At 49.1% G+C, this 26,574-nt stretch overlaps 1 protein-coding gene across 8 annotated transcripts in view; it reads left to right on the top strand.

The window, feature by feature from the left end:
- SH2D5 (SH2 domain containing 5) overlaps positions 1 to 26,574 on the top strand; it is a 518,455-nt gene that overhangs the window by 74,577 nt on the left and 417,304 nt on the right. For 2 of the 8 annotated variants that reach the window (XM_069610335.1, XM_069610328.1), the window contains exon 1: positions 3,099 to 3,347. The exons of 5 other annotated variants lie outside the window; for them this stretch is intronic. The gene's annotated coding sequence lies outside the window, so the exon portion shown is untranslated. Of the gene's footprint in view, positions 1 to 3,098; positions 3,360 to 26,574 lie in introns of those variants that run through there. One more of the 8 variants, XM_069610332.1, reaches the window with a different exon arrangement.

The raw sequence follows: 26,574 nt of genomic DNA, 5'->3' as shown, positions 1-26,574 counted from the left end.
GATTGAGCAGTTTCCGTAAATGGGGCATTAACTTAGAAAGGTCCCAGCTATTCTTCTCCAGTCAGTGGAAAAGGACCAATGGATTGGCTTGCACATAATCACTAATCGGAAGTACATTCCCCTCACTCCATATAGTTCCTATGAATAAGTATCACAGGATGTTTCAGCTTGCTAGACCAAGATAAAACTGCATGATCACTCAATGTGTAGAAAACAACTGAAAAGGACTCACTTTGCTCAGAAAACATACGATCAACAAAAATACAACCAAGACAAGAATGGCTGGCACCATTAGTCCACGTGAAAAGTAGCCTAGACATATTTTTACCTTTCTTATTTAAACAGACCATATTATGAATTTCCACCATTCTAGCCCAACCCAAGGCGATCGAGAGCAAAGGAGAATTACAATTCCACAAACCATCATAATTAGGCACACTAGGGGTGTCTGGGGCGGTTGTCAGGAGTTAGAGGGCATTCAGATCACCAGCCAGCACAATGTTACTCCTAGGGCAATGATTCCTAACGAAAGCAGCCCCATCAGGGGGGTTGTATATGTTAATTATGAGAGTCATAGAAGGGGCAGGGGAGAGATCCCTCAAAGTAGCAGCCATTACAAAGAGCGATTTGATATCAACTTCAAAGGGTTTAAGCAAGAGCTTTGATTGAGCCCCAATTGCCAGGCCACCACGGGGGCGTCCTTTGGCATCAAGAGTGGCTAGGCAATGCAAAATGTTATAGCCATTGATGTAAAAAACTCTGGTGGTCCATGTTTCTTGTGGTATAAAAACATGGCTGTTACCTTTACCTTTTCTGTTGCAAAGCACACTGGTTATGACCTCATGCATACAGGCGATTGTTGGTCGGGTCCCAAGATTGGTAAATTAAGGTAGGCTTAGCCTACAACAATCCCTTTGGTCCATTTGGCCTTAAAAGAGGGCTGTGGCCCTCTTTTGGCAGATTATCTTAAGACTTTACAATTAGTAGCAAGAAGAACTCATCATTGGGCCCTGGCAGAAGGCATAGTCTGCCTTACATCTTCCGCCAGTGACGGAACACCAGGACCTCCAAAGAGGGAAGCAAGATCTCTACCTTAAACATCTCCCAGAAAACAGAGGGAGATACCCAAACCAGAGGACCCTCCAGCAGCCACAGATATGGTACACAGCAAGCACACCGGGTGCCCTGCTAGGCTCTGCAGCAAGCGTCCTAGGTGGGAAGTGCCAGAAGGTATTTGACCTCGAAACCTAGGACTAGGCACCTGCCTGCAACGCACTCCTCAGCTTTGGCCGTCCGCCTTAAGAACAACATGAGCCCAGTGAAGAAACTAAGAGAAGTGCATTGAAGATTGTCTACCGACATCTGCCTTAAAGGACATTTTCGAGCTAGTCGAGCTCCTCGAGCTGCAACCGACTGCACCACTGACTGTTGTTACGCCGCAGTCGCTAAAGCCGTCCGAGACGCTTCGACCAGTACTTCAGAACTGCCGAACAGCACTAAGACACGATTCCTGACCCTGAACCGCCATCTAGGACAGCCTGCAGCCGTCCATCCAGATTTGCTTGTCAAACTGCCTGCCGCCTGATACCCGCAGCTGTCTCCCATCTTGAACTCTGTTACAGAAGCTGCAAAGCGCCCTGAAAACGACTGGACACTGTCGAGCACCAAGAACTCCTAGAGCACAAAGTACATTGTGGATCTGTCCCCCTGGTCCTTCTCTGAAAGCCCCTAGAGACATTTTACGAACCATTGCTCCCTTTGTGCTGAAAGCAAATATCCTAGAACTGTTGCCATTATTTACTTTTCCTGACTACCAGTATGCAGAGTGCATCCCTTTTCCTTCTTTGAAACTGTCTGTCCTGTGCCTTCCTTTACAAGGTGGGTTGTATTTTGTAGTGTGCGAGAACTGTCTTTTGTGATAATAATAAAGTAGATATTTGTATACGACCTTGACTGGACAGTCCCTTTTATCATTGGGTAATAATTGTATTTTCGCTGTGTTGCAACTAACCAACGATACATGACCTTTCAGAGATGAGCCTGCCGTTCTCTCCACATTACCAAAATTGGACAAGGAGTTTTATAATTTGCTTGTGTTTCCTATCTATTCGGATCCCTTCTGCTGTACTAGAGGTGTGGATTTGATTGATGGTTTAGAAACCGATATTCATCCCTGGACCACTCGTGCCTTAAATGTTGATTCATCACAAATGAATGATCACAAGTGTAAATAATTTGCTGTTGGAAAGATATTAGTGATCACAAGTGTAAATAGTTTGCTGTTGAAAGAGAGAGGGATATGTGGTATGTTGAATGATAGAATTGTACTGTGGATCCTGGAGAGGCTCGAGAGGGGGATTCTGAGAGAGCGTTGGGTGGAAGCAGGATTTCACAGGTTAAAGATAATAAAGCTTTGAAGCAACCCGCATGATTACTACACATTTCACGACACGCTGACAAAACGCAAGCATCTTGGGCTTAAGCAATCCTTCCCGGTCATTTGCTTACTTTTCAAGTAAAGGAAATCAATCACTTTCAAACAGGTGTGATCATTCAATAAGTGTGCCACGGTTACTACGACATATATGACACATAATGTATATGCTGCAAAGGTACTATCACTACACATGGAGCTTTCTCGTAGACTGTGAGATGTGATTCATATCCCAAAGAAACGGGGTCTACTCTAACCCTGAAAGGTGGTAAACTGTTTCCATTTGCTGCCCTCCCCTTACACAGCCGAAGCCTAATCCTTGAGCGAAACAGGTCTTAGTAGTTGCTACAGTGTCATAAGGGGAACAATTAGTCACCAATATCTTAGCTTTGCATTTCTCATAAAACAGACTCTTGCCGATTCACTTATCTGCAAGGATGGTCAGAGCAGGAATTTGCGTATTTTCTTTGTGTGTGCAGTACATGTCGGTGGCTCTGTGCGCCTGGCACCTGTGAGGTTTTAGCTCATTTTCCTAAGCCTGGGGGGCCAAAATCAGGGAGTTACCTAACATGCATTTACAAGCACAGATGACTGCTCTCCCAGTTGAGTCAGGCTGCTCTTACTGTTAAGTCTCTCCTGATCCCCCACCCGTAAACCTCACTTTCACTTCCTGCCTTTTCAGTTGTCTGTCGGCCCCCGCCTTCTGTTATGGCTAAACTATTAATGACAGACTTTCACTTCCGCATTTAAACCCATAAGCTCTGCCCAGCGCAGTATCCCCTCTACCTTCCCTGACTGGGTTGTGATGTTGCATATGGTGACGAGGATCAGGACATTTGACCCAGTGCCCATTGTAATCAGGACCAGGAGTCGCCTGCCAACCGAAGTGATCCAAGGAGATGCTTGGGAATGGGTGAGTTTGGAGGTAATAAGAATGGAAGTGCGGGAGAGCTAACTGCATGTGTTTGGGTGTGGGTTGATATGCTCCAATTAGGTTTTGTCTTTGGTCTGTCAGCCACTAAATGATTACACCATTGACCTATGCTCGCAGCTCGTACTGCGGTGCTGACACAGTAAACACCTTTGACTGATATATAATGGTGTGATGCACTGTTATGTTTCTACTGAGTATTGCACGGTTTGGCGCATAATAATGCACTGTTATTTCTGTTACTGATACCTTGACCTCTACAACCAGAATATTGACGTGCTGATTCCATGCCTACGGTATGCGCGTTCACGCTATAATAACACGTATTTTGCAGTCTTGTCTTGGCTCAGGGGCGTAGGAGACCCATAAAATCTGGGGAGGTGGGGGGGATCACGTCCCTGGTCGATAAATTGAATACCACTCTGTGGGATAATAATCTCTTCTGTTATTTCAGCGCTCTGAGAGCCTATGGGTGTGCAGCGCTATACAAGAAATTTATTATTATTATTATTATTAGTGTAGCATTTAAGCAGAATGTACTTTCCCAGATAAAATCAGAATATTTACTACTTTCTGCTGCCTGAATGCATCTACGCCACCTCTGGGGGTTACACCAGCATGTTTTAGATGACTGAAGACATCCTGTGTCCACTATTTGATGGTGTTTACTCACTTTGCAGCCCTTTCAGATGTGTTGGACTCGAACTCCAATTTGCCACAATGGTCTGCATAGTCCAAAACATCTGGAGGGACAGTACACTGAATAATGACCTTCTAGTGAGAACGTGAGGGCTTCGTTATCCAGTAAATGTCCCCACATAGCAGCTGCTCATTACACTTCATTGGTTGGTTGGGGATCACAGAAAAGGTGGCCTTATGGAGCCGACTCGGACTGCCATATAGAGCGATGACCAAAGGGCTGGTCTGACAGGTGAGTGTGGACTGCTTTATTAATCGTTGCCGACTAGCTTCATGACCATCCATAGAGTTCCAATAGGATTTAAAAAGCGCCATTTGTCACACATTGTTCCAAAATGCACCCCCAAGTTCTACCCTTAGCTTGTGAAAATTCCCTATTTTCACATATATCACTTTTCTTCAGTTTATATATCACTTTTTCCCAGTCGGACCCTGATGTTGAGTCGCTGTTTATGATCACAAGCAAACAAACTTTGTTACTCTCAGAATGCATTTTTTTTTTTTTACAAATGTTATCTTCAGATACAAAACTGAGAAATGCAAAGAAGAAAAAAGTGGCATCCACAATGCGAGAGTAGGCCGGAGCTGAGCTCGGCCGCACTTTCCTTTGAAAGCCACGCATTGTTGGTAATTGGTAATTTATATCGCATTTAATTCCCAGAGGTTTCTAAGCACGGACCCCGGGAATCGAACCTGTGTTGCTCTGCTTGTTCAGCCAGATTAAGCCTCAGCACTGTTCTCCTTCTTCATTTTTCTTGGGGATTTCTCACTGCGGAACAAATGATAAGCGAAACTCCCTGGCTGCTGTCACAACCAATTTCACAACTAATGAAGGCCATCACAGTTCATTTCACAGACGGGTGCACGCACATGGCTGGGTGGCATAGTTTGGATAGAGAGTGCATGTTCCTTGCACATGGAATGACGCATGTGCAGTGGTTGAGTGTAGGACCATCATGCCCTGCACTGCACTGCGAGAGAGCATGCCACTGACACAACATGAGAAATTATTATCCTAATCACCACTTGTGATAGAAAAAAACAGACCTGTTATAGTTATACATATGCTGAACGACAGATGACAGATTACAAGCAAACACAAATCAGCCCTTGAAATCGTCAGCAAATTGCACCTGCGTTTCTGTGATCTGGTTCTAAGCTATAGCTTGAATCATGGTAGCGTGCAACTCCACCTTTCATCCTTCATTTATGGATAAAATCCATTCAACTAAATTGGTTAGTAGTTCTCACACCTTCACATTCTATTTAAAGACTAAGAAATATCTCCCACCGCCCCCCTCACGCCCAAGATACGACTTGAGGCCCAGGCATGCCGAACTCCTCCCATGAAACACCGGCAATCTCCCCGGAATGGAATCTCACCCAGACCCATTGTTTACTCTCTCAGTTGCAAACCATCTGCCAATGCCACCAAACCACGTCGCACAATCCATACAAAGACTATTTGTCGCCATGTCCAACCTCACCATTCACAGTCACACCCACGTCCTTAACTCAAAGCACTCGCTCCTACTCTTTCCCCACAGGCACACAACACGCACACCGCTTAGCACTCCTCCCCAACCCATTCCAACCCGATACCGGCCCCGCCGTGGCTCGGCCTGCACTCAGGGGCCACTTTGACATACCTTAGTAGGCTGAGTTTAAGTGAGGTCTCGATGAGTCTAAGCCTCTTCGGACTCCAGGAGGTCACACTCTCTCACGCTGTTTTTTTTTTTTTTTTTAAATCTGTTTTTATTGTTTACATTGTGCCAATTACATAGTTACACACCAAACAAAGTGCAGTTACAACCGCCCCACCCTCCCCCCCCCAATCCCAACTGTCCGGATCAAACGTGATACACCACAAGTTCAGCTTTGTGATTGTTGTGAGTCAATTGTGTCGTTGCCAGAGGAGCTTTCTGCATTGGGGTTGAACAATGTAACAGTTAGCTCCACCCATTGTAGGAGGTCGTCTGAGGTGTCCTGTCTTTGTTGGCGCTGGGCCATCTCCCAAGCCGCAGTTTCGGCATTCGTCCATTTGCGAAGGTCTTCCCACCATGTTAGCAGGCAGGGGGCCTGCGGGCTCTTCCAGTTCATGGCAATGCGTCTCTTTGCCAGCATGTACATTAGGTCTTTTAGTTTATTGAGTGGTCTGTTCTTCTTACTTCTGGGGTATCTACCAAGGATACATGCTTGTGGCGTGTGGACCTCCAGGGTGATGTTCGCCTCGGCCACCTTAGTTTTGACCTGGGCCCAGAAGGACTGTATGGCGGGGCATCCCCAGAACATGTGTGTCATCACTGCGTGGGATTCGTTGCATTTAGGGCATCCCGTACTCACGGCTCCACTAAATCTGGAAATGATGTCTGGCGTGAGATACGCTCTGTTCGTAATGTAAAATTGGATGAGTTGGAACCTGGCGTTCCTGGATACCTTCTTGTGGTATACCATTATGGCCTCCCATTCTTTGTCTTCAAACTGCGATCCAAGTTCTTGTTCCCACGTTTCCCTGCACTTAAGGCTTTGCTGGGTGACGCTGTCTAGCAATGTGTCATATATTCTGGAGGTCTCGTGGCCTCCCTCCGCCGCCCCGAGCAGGCTCTCTATGTTTTCGTGTCCGGTGTTCAAGTTCTCCATCGTGGGCCAGCGTGCTGCTAGTCTCTTGACCACTGCATTGTGTAGTAAGAACTGTCCGGTGTGGATTCCAGAGACTTCGTGTAGCTCTGTGAAATTTAAGATTCCTTGGTCGTCCACCAGATCGCCCAGGGTGGCAATGCCGCAAGGTTCCCAAGTGTCTCTTATTATGCTTTGGCTTCCCGGTCTGTTAGTCATGATGGCAGTTATTGGGATCTGTGGAGAGTAGGGGTCCGGGAGCAATGCGGCCCTGCAGGCCCTTCTCCATATCTGGATACCCAGGAGGATCAGGTACGAGTGAGGTTGTTTGGTTCTGGGTTCAGACCATAGTAGATCTCTGAGGAGCAGTTGCGTGACTCCTGGTTGCAGCAGGCGAGTGTCTGTAGTGGCCTCATCGGCCATCCATTGTATCACACGCTTCAATTGTCCAGCAAGGTAATATAGTTCGAAGTTAGGTACCCTGAGGCCCCCCCTGTCATACGGTCTCTGCATCGTTTCCAGGGCGACTCTGCGCCTTCCATCTTGCCACAAAAACGTCCTGCACAGCCTGTGTAGTTCGGTGAAGAATTGTCGTGGTATGTTATATGGTACGTTGGTGAAGAAGTATAGGAGTCTGGGCAACGCCACCATTTTTAGTAGGCCCACTCTGCCCGCCACCGACAGTGGTAGCTTGCTCCAGAATTCCATTGATCTTGCCAGACCTTCCTTTGCCCTTACTGTATTCAGCACGTGCTCTGTCTTGGGGTCTCTGTGCACCACAATGCCCAGGTACTTAAAGGAGGAGGGTTCCCATTTCAGGGCTAGTTTGGGAAGCTTATCGGTCGCTACTCCGCTCAAGGCGGCTAGGGGGAATAGGCAGGATTTATTATGATTGATCTGGATCCCCGTATATCTGTGGAACCTGTCTAAGGTTTCTAGTATGTAGGGCAGCATGTGTGTAGGGTTGGTTAGGTAGAGGAGCATATCGTCGGCGTACATAGAAATCACATGGTTCACCCCGTCTACCATTATGCCCCCATCTCCATATTCTTGTCTCAGGTATGCTGCCACTGGTTCTATAGCCATGATATACAGCATGGGTGATAGGGGGCATCCTTGCCTGGTTCCTCGAGAAAGCTCCCATTTGTGTGAGAAGGTGTTGTTGGTGCGTACTCTGGCCTCCGGGTTGGTGTAGAGGAGTGTGACCCACTTAATGTAGCTAGGCCCTAACCCCAGCTTGGACATGGTAGCCAGGAGCCATTTCCAGCGCACTGAGTCGAACGCTTTGGAGGCGTCCAAGGACGCCACTGCGCATTGCGTCCGTCTGCCTTCGGTGCTGTAGATGACATGGTGCAGTCTGCGTAGGTTTTCTGTGATGGTACTGCCGGGCACATATGCCGTCTGGTCTTGGTGGATCAGTGTCGGGATGACTCTACGTAGCCTCATGGCCAGGATTGCCGCGAGAACCTTACTATCTGTGTTTAATAAGGACAGGGGCCTATATGAGCCGCACTCTGCGCCGTCTTTGTCGGGTTTTAAGAGTGGTATAATGGTCGCCTCCCTCATGGTGCTGGGTAGTTGACCTGTATCGTATGCCTCATTGAAGACTTGAGAGAGCAGCGGGGCCAGTTCGTCTTCATAGGCCTTGTAGAACTCGCCTGGGAGTCCATCCGGGCCCGGTGCCTTCCCAGAGGGAAGCGTTCTAATGACCACTGCAACCTCATCAGGGGTTATTGGCCCTTCCAGGGACTCAGCCACATGTTCCTCAAGGTGTGGTAATCTAACGATGTCCAGTGCATCCTCTATTTCAGTGTCTGTGGGCGGTGAGGAGTCGGTGTAGAGGGCCTGGTAAAACCCCACAAATGTATGGTTTATAGCGGCTTGTGTGTGCGCGTCTATGCCGTTATCGTCGCGTATGCGGCAGATGGGTATTCTGGGGGTTTCCCGCTTGCAAAGCCATGCTAGTAATTTGCCCGGTTTATCACCGAGGGCATGGTTCCTTTCGATGTACTTGGTGTAGCTGAGTCTCCCGAGGGCCTCCCAGTGTTGTAGGCAGGCCTTCTTTAGTTTGATTATTTTGTGTACGTGGGCAGGGTCAGAGGAGGCTATAGATTCTAGGTGCTTCAGCTCATCTTCGGCGCCAGCCAACTTAGCTGTGATAGATTTTTGGACTCCCCCTGTGATGGCTATCATCTCCCCTCTGATCACTACTTTGTAAGCTTCCCATGCCGTGTGGACGTGCTGGACGCTGTCCATGTTCGTCTGCCAATAGTTTACCGTGCATTGTCTGATCTGTTCCTGAAATGCCTTATCTAGCAGTGCTTCGCCTCTGAGTCTCCATGTGGGTATGGGGGTCGGGGTGCCATTATTGTCCAAGAGGTTACTATGGGGGAGTGATCCGACAGTACTCTGGCAAGGTATTGCGTATCTTCAAATGTGTCTAAGTGTTCTTCGCTCACCAGTAAACTGTCAATTCTGGTGTGTACCGCATGTGGAGGTGAGTAGAAGGAGTAGACTCTGCCTTCCGGGTGCCGAGTCCTCCAGAGGTCTAGTAAGGCGTATTGATGTAAAAGGGCTTTCAATATTTTAGCGGGAGGGGAAGGGCGGGTATGTTTGCTATCTGATCTGTCCATGCGTGGATCAAGGGTGCAATTGTGATCCCCACCCCATATAAACGTGCCGTCTCTGTCCGGACTGAGCCGGGTGTATAACGAACGGAAAAAGACCGTCGCATCGTGGTTAGGGGCATAAGTGTTCACTAGGCAGAATTCTCTGCCTTCAATGGTGCCTCTGAGCAAGGCCATCCTCCCTTCGTTATCGATATTAGTGTATGTTAGGTTGATGGGAATGGAGGGGGCAATCCATATCAGAACTCCCCGTGCATAGTTGGAGAACGTGGTGCCTATCAGGGTTCCTCTCCAACTCTTAGCCAGTGCTGCTAGCTTCTGTGCATTCAGGTGGGTCTCCTGTAATAGGGCAATTCCTATCTTGTGGCGTTTAAGGAAGGTATGGACCCTGTGCTGTTTAATGTAGCTGTTCAGGCCCCTCACGTTCCATGACATGACTTTGACTGTGTTATTCATGGATGTGGTGTATATGTGGGTATGTGGGTGGGCTGCATTGTGGCGACGCCCTCTGGCCTATCTGTATGCGGTTCAGTGGCTTGTTCTGGCAGGAGCTCCTGCTGTGTCTAGGTCGGAGTGGTGCTGTGTGGCGATCAAGGTGGTCCTGGACTTCCCCTTCAACTAACTGGGACGGGATTCCAACAGGCGGGCTCCCTTCCTTAAGAACAGTGAACTCGGCGTTAGCCGTTAACAGAACTAGTCTAGCGGGGTTCCCCCCGTTCTGACATCCCCGTTTCCGCTCCATTAGACCTTCGGTCTCTTGGTGCCCTACGGGCGGGTTAGTCACCCAAAGAGATTCGGGGGTGCGGGCCAATCCCTTGGTAGTGTCCGACACCACGCGGTGCCATTCGGTCAGCTCCTAGACACTCATTAGTGCCACAATCTGCAAGGTAAGGATGCTGCGCAAGCTTCCCAATAAGGAGGTTTCGTTAGGCTTCCCTGGGGGTGCCGATTTCTCGTGTTTTCCGTTGCCTTCCATCTATGTCAGGGATCTGCTCCCTGTCCATCCATTCGTTAATTTCTGCCGGCGATTCGAAGAGGTGCGTTCTATTGTTGTGGATGATCTTTAGTCTGGCCGGGTACAGTAGCATGTATCGCAAGCCTGCATTTTTCAGTCTGGCCTTAGTGTGGGCATATTGAGCTCTACTTCTCTGAACCTGGAGGGTATAGCCGGGAAGATTGCAATTTTGGCAGAGCCAAATTCTATGCGGCCCCCGTTCCGTGAGTGAGCCAGGATAGTCTCTCTGTCTTTATAATTGAGGACTTTAGCGATTATCGGCCTTGGCGGATTCCCCGGTGGTGGGCGTTTAGTGAGGGATCTGTGCGCCCTCTCGATGGTGAACCCCTGAGACAGTTTGCCAGCTCCGACCCCTTGTAGCAGCAGATTTTCGACGAAGTTCGTGGGGTCGTTGCCTTCTGTTCCCTCTGGCAGGCCAACGATCCTGATGTTATTGCGGCGCGCCCGTCCTTCCGCCTCGTCCGCCCTGTCTTCGAGGTTCTTAACTTTTTGGGCCAGGGCATCTACCTCACTCAAGAGGCGGGTTTTTGCTTCGGTGTTTTCCTTTACCTGGGACTCCAACGCTTCAGTTCTGCCTGCAATGGAGCGCACATCCTGTCTAAGTAGATTTAAGTCGATGGCCACGGCATCTATTTTGCCCTCCATGGTTTTTTGGAGCGCCATGATGGCTTCCAGTAGTTGCGAGTTCGTGGGTTCGGGGGGCTCTTCCTCCGAGGCCGCCGGGGCCGCGGCGGCGGCCCCTGGTTTGGGGGTGCCTGTGGCTGCGAATGCCTCCATCGTTGTCTGCTTGTGCTTGTTCCTGGCGCCTTTTGCGGACATCTCTTGTGCAGGCGGGCCTGGGGGTGGAAGTCGAGGCCCGGAGTGTGTACTGTGGCGCCACCCCAGAGCGCGCGGTCTTGCGGTTCAAATCAGTGCGAGTGTGTGCTCCGCGGCCTAAGAAGGGGGACCGGCGGTTGGGTGCAGCCCGTCTCCGGGGTGATGCAGTGGGCTCGATCAGTTGAGCCGAGTGTCCCCCGCAGCCCCACCTCCACTCCGTACCTCGCAGTGTGGTGTCGCCTCCGGGCGGCCGATCCTCGGGTCCAGGCGTTTCGATGTATGCCCCACGCGCCAGGGAGGCGCACGGAGGCGGGTGCAGTCCCCGGTCAACGGGCGACAGGGTCAGCAGTCCCCGGGCCGCCGGAGCCTGGGGCAATCCTCCTCCCCCGCACTGTTCCTCGGCGCGGTGCGGCGGCCGTATCTTCCGTCGTCAGCAGGCAGCCGCCATTTTAGGCCATGTACTCTCCACCTTCACTACGGCGTATCTCCTCGTTGGAGCTGTGCCCAGGTCTCGGGCCAACGTCGGAAGGACAGCAGGCTGTACTGAGGCGAACTCCGGGTAGCAGGTATAGTTTAATTCAAGTTAGATGCAGATTGTGGGCAGAATGATGGGCGCATCGGCGGAGCTGCAACGAAGCGCGGCTTTCTCACATGGCGGTTGGCCACGCCCCCCCCTCTCTCACGCTGTTAGTCTCTCAGGAGCACACGTCGCTGCCTGGCTAGTGACTTCTTCTGGAAGCGGAGGAGGAGGCTGCACAGCAGTGCACTGCGCACTCGAGTCGCAGGTGCATGTGCAGTATGTTCAGCAGCCAAATGCGCAGGTGCGGGGGGAGGGGGAATGCACGAACGAGCTGCGAGCAGCAGAGTTGGTGTTGTAACAAGAATCTTTAATAGTACCCGCCACTGCTGAGCTGCAGGCTGCAGATGTCCAGAACGACACACAAACTGGGGAAAACTGGGGGGGATAAATGCCATTGTATCCCCCCACTTAAAATTGTGCGGGGGATTTGTCCCCCCTATCTCCCTCATGTCCTAAGCCCATGTCTGGGCTAAACTTCCACACTACCGGAAAGTGCTACAGGCCCACACACAAACTGATGATTTACAAATACACAGGTAACATAACATATCATATTATGACACACTGCTTCATCCTGCCTCATTTTATATATCGTAGGACGAGCAATGCTCTGCCTTTGCTGCCCCTCCCTCTCTTGCATAGCCAGTACCTAACCTTGGGGTGAAACAGGCAGTGATCTCTGCTCAGTGTCCTTTGCATGCCCTTAATCTCTCCTGGCCCATTGGATCCTCCATGAAGCAGGCATGGAATGTTTGCTTTGGCTCAAAGGTCTAGGCCTGGAGGCCTTGGACTTGGAGAGTGCCACAGCTGGTCCTGTAGCATCCTAGCCAAGGTGACGCAATATCGATTTCTAAATCACAATGTCATTGAGCCTCATTACAAGTCTGACGGTCCGGAAACAACGGTGACTGTAAATTTGCTGCCACCGTTGTTTCTGGACCGGCTGATTCTGAGTCCTGCAGGCGGGAGGTGTCACTCCTGCCAGGTCTAACCTGGCGGAAGTAACACCGCTCGCCAGCAGGCGGACATGGAAACACCGGCTCTGTCATAGACGGAACCAGTGTTTCCATGGTCCGCATCCCTATGGAGGCCTATGAGACTCCATGGGAATGGGGATTTACTGAATTCCGCCTCCAGAATTACCGGGTCACCGGGGTTTTAATGCCCCGGTGATTCCGGCAATCACGGAGGTGGAATGGTATTACCGGTCCGGCGGCAGCCTGCCAGTTTTTCCGGCACGGCTACCGCCGGACTCGTAATGAGGCCATTGTCTTCCGTGAAGTTCCCTTTATCTGTGGAATTGCAGAGGTGTGCAACTGGCAGTGCCCTCCTCTCTCCTTCTGTCCCCTGAAGTCATTTTAGCTTTGGGCTATCCAGGTAAATGTACCCATTGGGATGCACGTGAGGGATTAGCGAGAACCTATTTTCAGACACTGTCAGGGGTTGCGAGGGGTGGGGGGAGGGTGGCCGAAGCATGTGCTTTCAGTAACTGCAAGCTGGCTAAGCTCTAATATCTCTCGGGCTCTGTTTCGGTTACTTTCACCCCCTTGCTGTTCTTCAAACCTCTGCTCCACCCCTTACCAAAACCATGCCCCCCACTTCTTGAATCTTTGTGTCTCTCTTTGTTTGGCAGTCGATGAAAGGTAGTCCCAGATGCACTTTAATGTGGTGGGGAAGGTCACAAGGATAGCACTTCCTGTGCCTTCTTTTTGAACATTTTTCACAGTGTTTTCAGAGATGTTCCCTAGTCTTATTGGGGATGTTATGCTTTACAGGCCACATCAGATTATCTGTCCAGCGATAAAGTAGCACCCAGTAGAAGATCCCTTTTCATTCAGTTAGCTTAGCTCAAGGAACATTTGCAGGCCTCAAAAATATGCTGAGTGCTTTAATTATTTTCATGTGTATGTATTTTAATGATGTTTATGTTTTTATTGACATCTGATGGCAATGAGCATGAGGAATTGACTGTGTGTGCTGTAATGTCTGCACATGCTTTATGGGCTGCCCGAAATAAACCATTTATGATGATGATGTATGCTGCCACCACAGAGTCGTCTGGGCATGTCTTTGGGTTTACCTGAAGTCCTTGTTAAATTATCACCTTACTTACCTACTATGTACTAAGTATGTAAATTAGGATGTGAAAACGATGTTTAATGGTAGGGAGGGAGAAGGTTATTTGATCTGTACTGTATTATTTCCCCAGTAGTCACAAAAATAATTGTGTGGAGTTCATACGCAATCCTCCTGGGACCCTTGCAGGTAGCAATGCATTCTAAAACCAGACCCTTAGAAGAACATTTATTTTAACTACTGCCAGAGAGGTATGTTTTTCTCCTGTTTTTTTAAATTGCATTGTGATAGTCTCTTAAATCTGAGCGTCTGCCGTCTTGTTCAACCCTCTCACCTCTCTGTTCCGTCTGCTTGCACTCTGCCCTGTGCCCTTCCCTAGTGTTCACCCCCTCCTCTCCCTCCCCTTCTCCCTATGCCTACCTGCTCTATGGTGCTCTCGGTCTTTCCTATCTTTTCTAACCGCGTCTCTATTGATTATCCTGCTTTCCTCACTGAATCTGGTAGGAAGAAGTTTAAAAAGGACATCATGGTCTCCAACCCAGGCCGCCCTATCGGTCAAACCTATTGCAACCTTTGCGACTCTCTCTCACTCTCTATTCTTCCCTCTGGCCCGACTCACTCTGCAGGGCACACACTGGATGCTCTGATCTCCTCAGACCTTCCCCTTTCTGTCCCTCTCACTACTCCTGTCTCCTGGAGGGATCACTTTCTCCTTTCCTCCCAACTCACCCTCTGTACCCCCCAGGCCAAGGCAACTCCATCACTGCCACCCACCTTCTCAGTCATCCGACCCATGAAGCGTGTGTCAGTTGAGGCTTTCGGCGCCACTTTATCACCCCCCCTTTGGCTGACTCTCACCCTGACACAGCCCTTTCCATGCTCCACTCTGCTATATCTGGTACTCTTGATATTCTTGCCCCTGTCTTGAGGATCTGCCTGAAGCCCAAAGCCAAGTGCAACTCCTGGTACGACTCAGACCTCATCACCCTTAAACGCAAGTGCAGGGTGGCTGAGAGGAAAAGGCGTGTTTCATGTACATCCTCTGACAAACTGGCCTGTTGCCTGCTCCAAAGGCAATACCGGCTCTCTGTCCTCACCAAGAAGAGAGCTCACATCCAAGCCCACATCTCTGCGTCCTTTAACAACTCGGGCCAACAAATCTGCAAGGAACTGGCCAATCCTGCTGCAGTCTCTACCTCTCCTGTCCCTTCCCAGGCCCTCTGCACAGCACTGGCTTCTCATTTCATCTCTAAAACGCAGGACATCCTGTCCTCTCTCTCCCCCATCTCTCCTTCCTCCCTCTACTCCCTACTCTTCCTCTGGCCCTTCTGCAGCCACCTCTTCTCCCTTCTTCTCTGCCTTTCCCCTGTTCTCCCCAGATGAGGTTTCTAGACAAGTCCAATCTGTGAAAGTCTCATCAAAACAGGTTCACCCCTGTTCCTCCAAAACCATCAAGGACCACCTCAACTCTCTGGCTCCTACCCTGGCTGACTTCTGCAACCACTACTGCACCACTGGAGTCTTCCCGTCCCCCATGAAGCACTCCCTTGTGCACCCTCATCTTAAGAAACCCTCTGCTGACCCTTCCTGCCCGGCTGACTATTGCCCAATCTCCATCACTCCTTTCCTGGGCAAAGTCTTGGAAAAGCTGGCCATCTCCCAGCTCAACCTTCACACTGAATCTGTTGGTTGTCTCCATGATCATTAGTCTGGCTTCAGAGCTGCCAAAAGCACGGAAACTGCTCTCCTGAACATCCGTGAAGACCTGCTCTCCAACCTTAATTTCAAACCCCCCCCCCCCTCTGTCCTCATCTTACTTGATCTCTCCTCTGCCTTTGACACAGTCAACCATGCCATCCTGCTCAACCATCTCAGTGATAACCTGGAAATCACCGGTCGGGCTGGGGCGTGGCTGACTTCTTTCCTTTCTGACCGTCCCTCTCAGGTTCAACTTGGGACCTTCCTCCCCTCTATCTCTATTTCTATCTGTGGTGTTCCACAGGGGGTCTAGCCTCTCTCCCTGACTGTTCAACCAATAACTGGCACTTCTTGCCCACCGCATTGCAGCGCTTTGCCCCAACTTTCAGTGCTATGCGGATGATACTCAGCTCATTTTCAGGCTACTCTCAGCCACTGCTTCTCCCTCTCTCATCTCTGACTGTCTGTCTGCTGTCTAGGAATGGTGTTCCGCCAGTGATCTCTGCCTTAATGCCGGTAAGACCGAGATTCTCCTCATCGGCACACTCGCTCCCTCCTTTCCTGTCACTCTCTGGCCGGCCTCTCTTGGCCCTCTTCCTGCTCCCACCTTTGAGGCTAAAAACCTCAGGGTCATCTTTGACTCCACACTCTCCTTCTTTCCTCACATCTCTGACGTCTGTAAGAAGTCACACCTTCTCAGAGGTATTCTTCCTTTCCTCTCCTTCCCCCAGAAGCTCACTCTCTCCAGAGCTCTGGTTCTCTCTAGGCTGGACTATTGCAACAGCCTCTTTCTAAATCTGCCTGCTACTACTCTCCGCCCTCTGCAACTCATCCAGAACAGGACTGCGAGACTTGTCCATGGCCTCAAGCCCAGGGATCGTATCGCTCCAGGACTGAAATATCTGCACTGGCACCCAGTGGCTGCAAGGATTAAGTTCAAAACCATTTGCATTGTCCACAAGACCTTCTGGGGCCTCAATACCTTCAACTCTCTCTTCCTATATATCTTCCTACTCGAGCTCTTCGCTCAGCCGCCTCCAACTCCCTCAGGGTCAGTCGCTTCTCTAAGCAACTGGTTGGTGGTAGATCTGTTTCTTCAGCTGGGGCCTCCCTCTGGAGCAGCCTCCCTGCCTCCCTGAAACTTGAGGAGAACCATCTCTGGTTCCGGAAGCACCTCAAAATCTTTCTCTTTGCTCCTGCTTTTTCTCCTCCTCTCCCCTGCTGACCTCCTGGCTGTAACTGAAACTGCACTGGTTACCTGACCATCCTCTGATCTCAGGCCCAGGTCCCTCCCCCGCCAGTCACACACACCTGCACTGCCTTTCTGGCTACCCTCGCACTTAGGGACTGTGTCTGTATCCCCACAGTCCCACTACCAGCACGTGACACCAGATGTCTGCACCTACTCTTGCACTTGCCACCTGCTGACAGTAATTTAATTATTGGTTATTTATTCTATTATCCCATGCAATGCACTGTCCCCTCCCCCTCCGCCCCACACTTTCTCCCTTCCCACGCACTTGCGCAATCTGAATGACACCGGGCCTAGTAGGATTGTTGTCTGTCTTCCCCCTGTTCCCCCTCCCTTGCCTCGTCGCACCCTGAAACACTTGTGTGTGGGCGTGTTATAAATGCCTTATCATACAGTATCCTTCCCGTTTGTGGATGTTTACTGAGGGTTTATACCTTCGGTGATGACCTTTCTGCTGGATGCAGTTTTCGCCCCACAAATTGCTCATCTTGTAACAGCCTGAGGTGCAGACCAAATATAGAAACTCATTATATACACAGCAGGGTGTATCAGACTTCCTTTAGAGTGACTTTGTGGTGACGATGGGGTTCCTGGTGCCAGAATGTTTGTCTTGAGTACATATACAGAACTGCTTGGCTACTTACACACATTGGCCCTCATTAGGACCCTGGCGGAGTGGGTTTACGCCAGCGGTATTCGCGGCGGACCCGTCCGCCCTACTACGAGTTCCCGTAGCGCCATGGAGCCGTTTTCCGCCTGGTTTTTCCAGGCGGAGAAATCCATGGCGCTACGGGACCTTGTTGTTAATTACGCCACCGTATTTTACGGTGGCGTAATTAACGCCTTCCCCACTCCCATTATACCCTATGGGGCAAAAATGGGAATGGGGAAGGGTAAAATGGGGAATGGGGATTTACCGCCCCGCCAGGGTCGGCATGGGGCGGTAAATCCGCCAACCCCCATGGCGGTATCGGCAGCTTTCCGCCGTGCTCCATGGTGCATTTTGCACCACGATCTCCGCCAGGGTCGTAATGAGGGCCATTGTATCTGATGTTCTTTGTTCAGAGGAATGATTGAACTTCTTGAAATGACAAGCTATATTGGTTAGAAGCAACAACGTTTGTAATATATCGAGAAGAGAGAAATTAGCGTTGTTTGTGTATGTATGCGATTTATAAAGCGCAAACCTATCAGGGAAGTCAAGAAGTACTGTACAAAAGAGATGCACCCAGGCTTTACAAGTAGGGTGCTGGGGTAGCAGAGAAGCTGGGGTGGATAGTGAGAGCGGGGGGGGGTGAGAAACTCCAGAGGGGGGAAAAATAGGGCTGAGCAGGGGGATCAGCCATAGGGGCGATATACTTTAAAGTGTAGGGTCTTGAGGTAATTCCTGAAGCGTAGGATGAAGAGGGGCAGTCTTATCTGCATTCATAAATTGCTCCAATGACTATGTGCATAGCAAAAAAAGACCTGTTTCCTGTTTGTTTCCCTATTGCAGTTCTTTGTTTCCAGCCTGATGATGTTATGGTTTCTGCCGGTGTGCTGGCCTTTGCAAATGCTGAGTTTCTTGGCCAAATAGAGTGACATGTTGGTTGTGTCTATTTCTTTGAGAATAGGTATGATGTGGTGGAATTTTCTTAGTCCTGTGATGAGGCATGTTGCTACAAGCTGGACGGCTTTCAGAGGAGCCCAGGTGGCATCTGGTGCTTTTGTGAGTAGCAATTGCCACTGTCCCGGGTGGTGATGACCAGGGCTTGGACAACTATTCTGAAGCTCAGGCATGGATAAAAGGCCTGACTTTGTATAGAAGCACACGCTGGTACCATGTACCATGCTGATGGAATCTTCTTGCACTGTATAGTTCGATTGGGAGGTCACAGTCAATAGTAAAGACCAACAAGTTACTTCTTACCTTGTAACTTTCTTTCGATGGCATGTTTATTTATTTTATTTATTTATTTGGATTTGTATAGCGCACATCTGCCCAGGGGCATCGTGGCGCTGAGGCAATGTTAACTTGTTACAGGCATGCATGGTATATTTATAAAAAAACAATGCAGAACATGTTAGCATATATACATACAATTGTGCTTATATACATACATTTGTGAAAATACAGTAGGATAGGTAAGGTCGGGTGGAGTTAAACAACGTGGTTTTGAGAAGTCTGCGGAAGATATGGTATGAGTTTTCGTTCCTAAGCACGGTGGGGAGTGCATTCCAATTTTTGGGTACTAGGTGTTGAAAGCTCGACCCCCCGGCTTTGCTTCTTTTAAATGTGGGTACGTGGGTCTGATTGGTCATGTGTGACCTAGTGGGTCTAGTGGATGTGTTAAGGGTGATTCTTTCGGAGAGATAGGGTGGAGCCTTTGCGGAGAGGCATCTGTGGGTGATGGCCAAAGATTTGAATAGTTTCCATTCTTTTATTGGTAAACAGTGGGCTTCTTTTCTGGCTTGGGAGATGTGCTCCCTTTTGGGGATGCTTAAGGCTGCTCTTAGGGCATTGTTTTGTGTGACTTGCATTTTTTTAAAGTTTTGTACAGATGTGCCGAGGAAGAGGGCATTGCAATAGTCCAATTTGGTACCTACTGTTGCTCTTGCTACGGCCAGGCAGTTTTTAGTGGATAGGAAGGGTTTAACAGCGTTGATTATCTTAGTGGTGAGTGCGGCAGATGAAGCTATGGCATTGACTTGCCGTGTCATGGAGAGAGTGGAGTCAAGGTATACTCCTAGCGTTTTTACTGCAGTGGAGACTGTGATGGTGGAGTTATTTATGTTGAAGGATTTGTACTGCGGTGGGAGTTTAGTATTTCTTTGGTGCCAACTAGTAAGATCTCTGTTTTGTCCCCGTTTAGGCAGAGGCCGTTAGCTGCCATCCAGGTTTGGATGGCAGTATAGATCTTGGTTAGTGCCGCTGCGTCTTGTTCATAGACCCCTGTGAGAGGGAGCAGAACTTGCGTGTCGTCAGCATAATTGGTGTATTCTATGTGACGACGGTCCAAGTCATTGAACAGTGGGAGGGTGAAGAGGTTGTATAGGGTGGGTGCAGTGCAGGACCCTTGTGGGACGCCACAGCAGATGGTCGTGGGGGTAGCACTCGCAGAGTCTGAAAAGACTTTCATAAGTCGACCCTCGAGGAATGATTTGACCCAGGAGATGGCTTCTGGTGAGAAGTGGGCTTCATTTTTGAGTTGCGTGCCTAAAATATCATGATTGACCAGGTCCAAGGCGGCAGATAGGTCTAGCAGGAGCAGGAGTGCAGGTTGGCCTTTGTCCATGATGTCATTTAGTTGGATTTTGAGATCTAGTAGGGCCGATTCGGTCCCATGTCCCGGGCGGAAACCCGATTGCCTTTTTCCTAGAATGCGGTTTTCTTCCAGGTATTGATGTATTTGCGTGTAGGCAACTTTGTCGAGGATCTTGAGCAGGAAGGGAACAGTAGTGTTGGATCTATAGTTGTTTGCGTTTTCGGGATCTAGAGTTGGCTTTTTAAGAAGAGGGCGCACCCAGGCTTCTTTTAGGCTGGTTGGGACTGCGTTTGTGTTGAAGGATGCATTGATGAAAGTTTTAAGAAATGGTGCTAGTGTTTCTACGCAGTCTTTAACTAGTTTGGCGGGGCAGGCGTCGCCTTTACAGTTTGAAGGTTTGATTCTCTTAACGATATCAATTACCTCTTTTTCTGAGACTTCTCTGAATTTGAATGGAGTAAAGAGCTTAGACTTTATGTTCTCAGTCACAGTTTCCGTATGGGATGCTGATAGGATGTGCTGAGTGAGATTTTTGTGATGGTCTAGGATTTTAGCTTGGAGGAGTTCAATTTTGTTTAAGAGGGCGGACTGTATGGTTTTGCACCATGCTTGGTCCTTAACAGCCTCTTGAGACTTAGTAGCCGGTGTGGATAGTTCCCTGAAGATGGCAAAAAGCTCTTTGGATTCTGAGGTGGCGTTGGAGATTATTTCGTTGTAGGAAGCAGATTTGGCTGCTATGATACTTTTTTTGTATTGGGTGGCCAGTGTTTTGTAGGAGGATAGCGAGGATGTGTTGGGCGCACTTTGCCATAAGTTTAGGGCTTCGCGTTTTTTGGTTCGTAATTCTTTTAGTTCTGCTGAGAACCAGGTATTGGAGTGTCTGGTATTTTTTGTTTTTTTCTTTTGTAAAGGGGCGATATCATCTATGGCAGGGCTAATGGTGGATTTGTAGATTTCCGCCAGTGCAGCTGGGTCAGATGTGGCTGGGAGTTTAGTAGTGAGGGTGTGTAGGTAGGGTGAGATATTTTCTTTGGTGATGCTCTTGGCGCTTCTGGCTAGGGCTGGAGGTGCTGGCTTAAGTTTTTTTACAGAGTTGTTAGGTGTAGGGATGAGGAAATGAATGAGGAAGCGGTCGGACCATGGGGTGGGTGTGATGGAGCTGATGTCGATGCCACAGTTGTGGTCAGCTATCCAATCAAGAGTAAGTCCTTTGTTGTGGGTAGGATCGAGTACTTTTTGTTCAAAGCCCATTTCTCGGAGAGCTTGTGCTAGTGTAGTGGAGGGTCTATCTTTCTGGTCTTGGAGTCCCAAGTTAAGGTCTCCTAGAAGAATAGTTTTGGTAGTTGTTTTGAGGTTTTCACCTAGTAGATGTGAGAGGTTGTCCTGAAAGTCCAGTGTTGGGCCTGGTGGGCAGTATACTAGATTGAGGGTGATGGTGGTATTGGGGGAGAGTGCGATCTTAGCAGATAGAGTCTACGTTCTCCCCTAATTTTGAGGAGAGTTGTCTTATTTCTAGGTGATCTTTGACTATGAGGGCTACACCCCCACCTGTGGACATTGTTCTGTCCTGTCTAAAGATGGAGTATCCTGATGGGATGGCTAGGGAGATGGCAGGGCCGGCGGCATTGTGCAGCCAGTTTTCGGTGATGGCGAGAATGTCAAGGTCGAGGTTGGTAAGCAGGTCATGAATTTCAGTAGCGTGGGCAGGGAGGGATCTGGCATTAATTAATGCGCATTGTAAGTCGGGGCGTGGCAGTGGGGTGGTATTCTGCCCTTTGGCTGCCTTCTTGGTAGAGGCCAGTTTGTGGTTTTCTGAGGTTGGTTTGTTTTCAGATTTGGCTTGTTGGGTTTGTGGTGAGGATCTGGAGCGGAGGCCTAATATTTGATTTCTAGAGTTAGTAGCTCTAGGGCGGGTCGAGGGTGTGCTGGGTTTGTGATCAGTGGGTTTGGTGAAGAAGGATGGAAGGAAGGGCATAGGGGGGATGAGTGCGGAGGGTGGGGGTGTGATGTTAGGCATGATGGGTGGGTCTAGGGCAGCGGACAGCTATCAGTCAGTATTGGCTAGGTAAAGGCAACACAATGACTAAGTCTGGCAACACAGTGGCTAAGTCTGGCAACACAGTGACTAAGTCTGGCAACACAGTGACATGTTCCTCCGACGTATTCCTTATCTTTGATGTTACCAATCCCATCTTACTGGCCTCGGAAATGTTTTCAGTAGAGGGCGCTGCACGTCGACGCCCTTCGAGTTGATGTCCCTCGACAGCCTCCATCTCGGCACCGACGTCACCGTGTGTATAAATAGACTCGCGCAGCGTCCGTTGCTCAGTTCTGTTTTGAAGCTTGAAATTAGCTGCGCATGAATTGGTTATTGACCTTGAAGGAGCGTAAACTGCAACCACAAGGGAATTTGTACTGCAGGGATTGATGGGAGGGGCGATAAGGAATACGTCGGAGGAACATCCCATCGAAGGAACGCTACAAGGTAAGAAGTAACTTGTTCTTCGAAGGGATTGTGTCCTCCGACGTATTTGTTATCTTTGATAGACTCCCATAGCGTGGTATGAAAGAGGAGGTGGGAGTACAATTTAATATTCCCTTTAAGAATGTACAGAATATAACACAGCTTTGCCAAATCTTGTCTGCTGGCTAGAGGAGGAATCCAGGCTGTAAAATTTAGTAAAAGTATGTGCGGACGACCATGTGGCAGCCGCACATATGTTCCGAATCAGAACTCCTCTCTGGAGAGCCGAAGAAGCTGCGATACCCCTGGTTGAATGAGCCCTAAGAGGTTGAGGAGGATCTTTCCCTGGCAATTTGTAGCATTCTAGAATGGTTAAAATTATCCATCTTGAAATGGTCTGTTTTGTGGTTGGCATTCCTAATTTGTGTCCTGTATGACCTACAAACAGTTGGTCTGCTTGTCTTATTCTAGCAAGTCTGCTGATATAAAAACTCAAGGCACGCCTTGGATCCAGCCTATGTAACCTCTTTTCCTCTTTCCCTGGATGGGGAGAAGGGTAGAATGAAGGTAAAGTTATTTTCTGAGTTATGTGGAATTCAGAACCCACCTTTGGGAGAAAATTAGGCTTCACTTGTAAGACAACCTTGTATTTATGAAAGATTGTATGAGGAGGTTTGCAAGATAGAGCATGTAATTCGCTCACTCTTCTGGCAGATGTTAGAGCCACTAGAAAGACTGTTTTAAGAGTGAGAAATCTTAATGAACAAGAATGGAGTGGTTCAAAAGGAGTACCCATCAGAATATTTAGGACTAGATTTGGGTCCCACAATGGAACTTGGAAAGGCTTTGGGGGATAAACTTTAGTTAACCCTTTCAGAAATTGAACTACCAGAGGTAACTTGAAATATGAAGGCTCCTCTGTAGTGCGCTTAAAGATTGAAAGCGCTGCGAGGTAGCCCTTGATCGTACCACTTTGAAGACCTGAATTTGCTTAATACAGTAAGAAAGATAACACTATAGGTTTACTGCATGAAAAGGGTTCAATATACTTTTCTCTACACCAGCTGCAAAATGTGTTCCAACGGCAGTAGTATAAAGTCTTTGTTGCTGGCCTTCTAGCCGAAAGCAACACCTCCATGACGTCATCCGGGAGTTCCCAATCCTTGTATCTCAACCTTTCAGAAACCAAGCGTGAAGGTTGAGGTTTCTGATGTCTGGATGGAGAACCTGACCTCCCTTCTGCGAGAGAAGATCCTCTCTGTGCGGAAGACGAATTGGAGGGCAGATGGACTATCCAGAAGGTCCGGGTACCACGTTCTCCTGGCCAAATCTGGGGCAATTAGGATCATGGTCTTCCGGAATCTTCTCAACCTCCTGATCATTTGAGGAATGACAGGGACTGGAGGAAACGCGTACAGGAGTGGAAACTCCCAGTTCACTACGAACGCGTCTCCTAGAGCTCCTCTCGGGGGAAATTCCCTTGAACAAAACTGAACGCACTTACTGTTGATGCTGGTGGCGAACAGATCCACTTGAGGGGTTCCCCAAAGGGCAAAGATCTCTTGAAGGACTTCCTGAGCTAGCTCCCACTCGTGGGAAACTGTACTCTACCTGCTCAGAGCGTCCGCCGTCAAGTTCTTCTCTCCGGCTAGGTGAACTGCTGATAGAGAGATTCCTTCTTGAATTGCCCAAAACCAGGGCTGCATTGCCTCTCTGCACAGTGGCAGTGATCCTACGCCTCCTCTTTTGTTGATGTAGTGCATGGCCACTGTGTTGTCCGCCATTATCAGGACATTCTTCCCCTGTACTGATGGCAGAAAAGCCTTCAGCGCTAGTCTGATTGCTCTCAGCTCCAACAGGTTGATATGTAGTCTGGACTCCGATGGAGACCAACGACCGCTGATGGTCAAGTCATTGGCATGGGCTCCCCAGCCCGTGAGTGAGGCATCCGTGACTACCGTTATCTCCGGCCATGGTTGCCAAAACAGTTTGCTTTCAAAATGTTCCCCCGACAGGCCCACCACTGAAGGTCTCGAGCCACTCTGTCCGGAACTTGATGGAGATCTGACATTCTTCCTGAGAATTACGACCATTGGGTTCTTAGTGCCCACGGGAGGGATCTCATTCTCAGGCAAGCCTCTGGCACTAGGAAAATGCAGGATGCCATGAGGCCTAGCAACCTCAAAAAGTCGAAGGCTGGAAGACGTTGGGCATTTTGAAACTTGTTGACCATCTGCAGAATATCTTGGGCCCTCACTTCTGATGGCGAGGCTTTTCCCAGGAAAGTGTCCAGGACTGCTCCAATAAACTGGAGTCTCTGTGATGGTATCATCTGTGACTTCTTTAAGTTGAGGGAAAAGCCCAGCTTGTGAAGGAAGTGGCAGACATAATCCAGATGGATCTGAGCTTGTTCCGAAGATACTGCTCTGATCGTCCAGGTAGGGGTAGACGTGGATCCCTTCCTTCCTTAGACTTGCAGCCACTACTGACATTAGCTTGGTGAAGACCCTCGGGCGGAGGTCAGCCCAAATGGCAGAACTCAAAACTGATAATGAGAGTTGCCAATTGCGAACCTCAGGTATTTCCTGTGTTTGAGATGGATTGGCACATGGAAATAAGCATCCTGAAGGTCTAGAGATACCAACCAGTCCGGAAGCTAGAGGGCCTGAAGAATCTGAGAAAGAGTTACCATCTTGAACTTGTCCTTCCTGAGGAATTTGTTCAATTCTCGTAAGTCCAAGATGGGTCTCAGTCCTCCGTCCTTCTTTCGTACTAGGAAGTAGGGGGAATACCAACCCTTGTTCCTCTCCGCTACACGTACCGGTTCTATGGCACCTTTCTCTAGCAAGTCCACAATCTCCTGCATAAGGAGCGGATCTGGAAACTTCAAAGAGTTGTTCCCCGGTGGATGACTCTGAGGGGTGTGTAGGAAGGGCAGGCAGTAACCTTGGGCAACTGTCTCCAATGCCCAAGCATCTGACGTAATAGCCTGCCATTCTGCCAGATGTTGACTTAACATGCCCCCTACTGGTGTCTTGTGAGGCAAGACCTCAGAGGGGTTTAGAAGCGGATGACGCAGCTGCCGAGGGTAAAGTGGCACCTGCTGCAGCGGTTTTTGTACCTTTTCCCCGTCCACCACGGGTGAATCGTTTCTGGCCCCTTTGAGCTGGCTGCCCTCTACCTTTTCCGAATGCGGAGTAAAAGCGAAAGGACCTACCCCTCCAGGAGGTTCCTGAGGGGCGATTCGGAATCTGTCGGATTGCAGCCCCAAGAGATTTTGCTGCTGCCTTGGATGTTTGTGATCTCTCCAGGCTGTCATCAGCCTTCTTACCAAACAAAGAAGTCCCGGCAAAGGGCATGTTTAAAAGTCTAGCTTATACAGCAAAACCAGACTTCCGCAACCACACAAATCTGCGGATTGTGGTACTTGCCGCCATGGCCCTGCTGATACTGTCAGCAGAATCAATGCCTGTTTGAAGGGACTCGCACATTGCATCTTTTCCATCCTTGATGTTGTTTATAAATGCTTCCCTTTCTTCTCCTCCTGGGAGACAGTGAGCCGCTGATGAAGCACACTCCCAAAGTGTATGGCTGAATCTTGCAAGCGTGCAAGTGGCGTTAATAGATTTAAGCACCATGCTACATGCTGAAAAGACTTTTTTTGACATAGCATCAAATCTTTTGTCATCCCTATCCTGTGGAATAGTAGGGTATGCAGGCCTACTGTTTGATGAAGTTGCTGCTTGTACAACCAAACCTTCTGGAGTTGGATGTTTGCTAAAATATTCAGGATCTGTAGCAGATACCCTGTATTTAGCAGACAGTCTCTTGTTAACTGCAGGGATAGCTTCAGGAGTTTCCCAATTTGCAGAAACTTTTCTTTGCAGAGCAGAATGAAAGGGGACAACAGGATCCTCCTGTGGACCTTTATCTAAAATATCAGTAAGGTCATCCTGCTGAAAAGAGGGTGTAGGTGTAGACCACCCCATGAATTCGATTATTCTTGCCATCAGAACCCTATAAGGGGTCTCAGCATGTTCCCCAGGGTCTGGTTTAGCAAACTCTATTCTGGAGAAGTATCTAAACCACTTGCCTCATGTAAGGAGTCTTGAAGGTCCTAC

The sequence above is a fragment of the Ambystoma mexicanum genome, chromosome 8 (genome assembly GCF_040938575.1).
Source record: "Ambystoma mexicanum isolate Mex_15411 chromosome 8, UKY_AmexF1_1, whole genome shotgun sequence".
In the NCBI taxonomy this organism is placed as follows: Eukaryota; Metazoa; Chordata; class Amphibia; order Caudata; family Ambystomatidae; genus Ambystoma; species Ambystoma mexicanum.
Note: the sequence above shows the minus strand (reverse complement) of the source record. Positions and strands in the feature narration are given on the sequence as shown.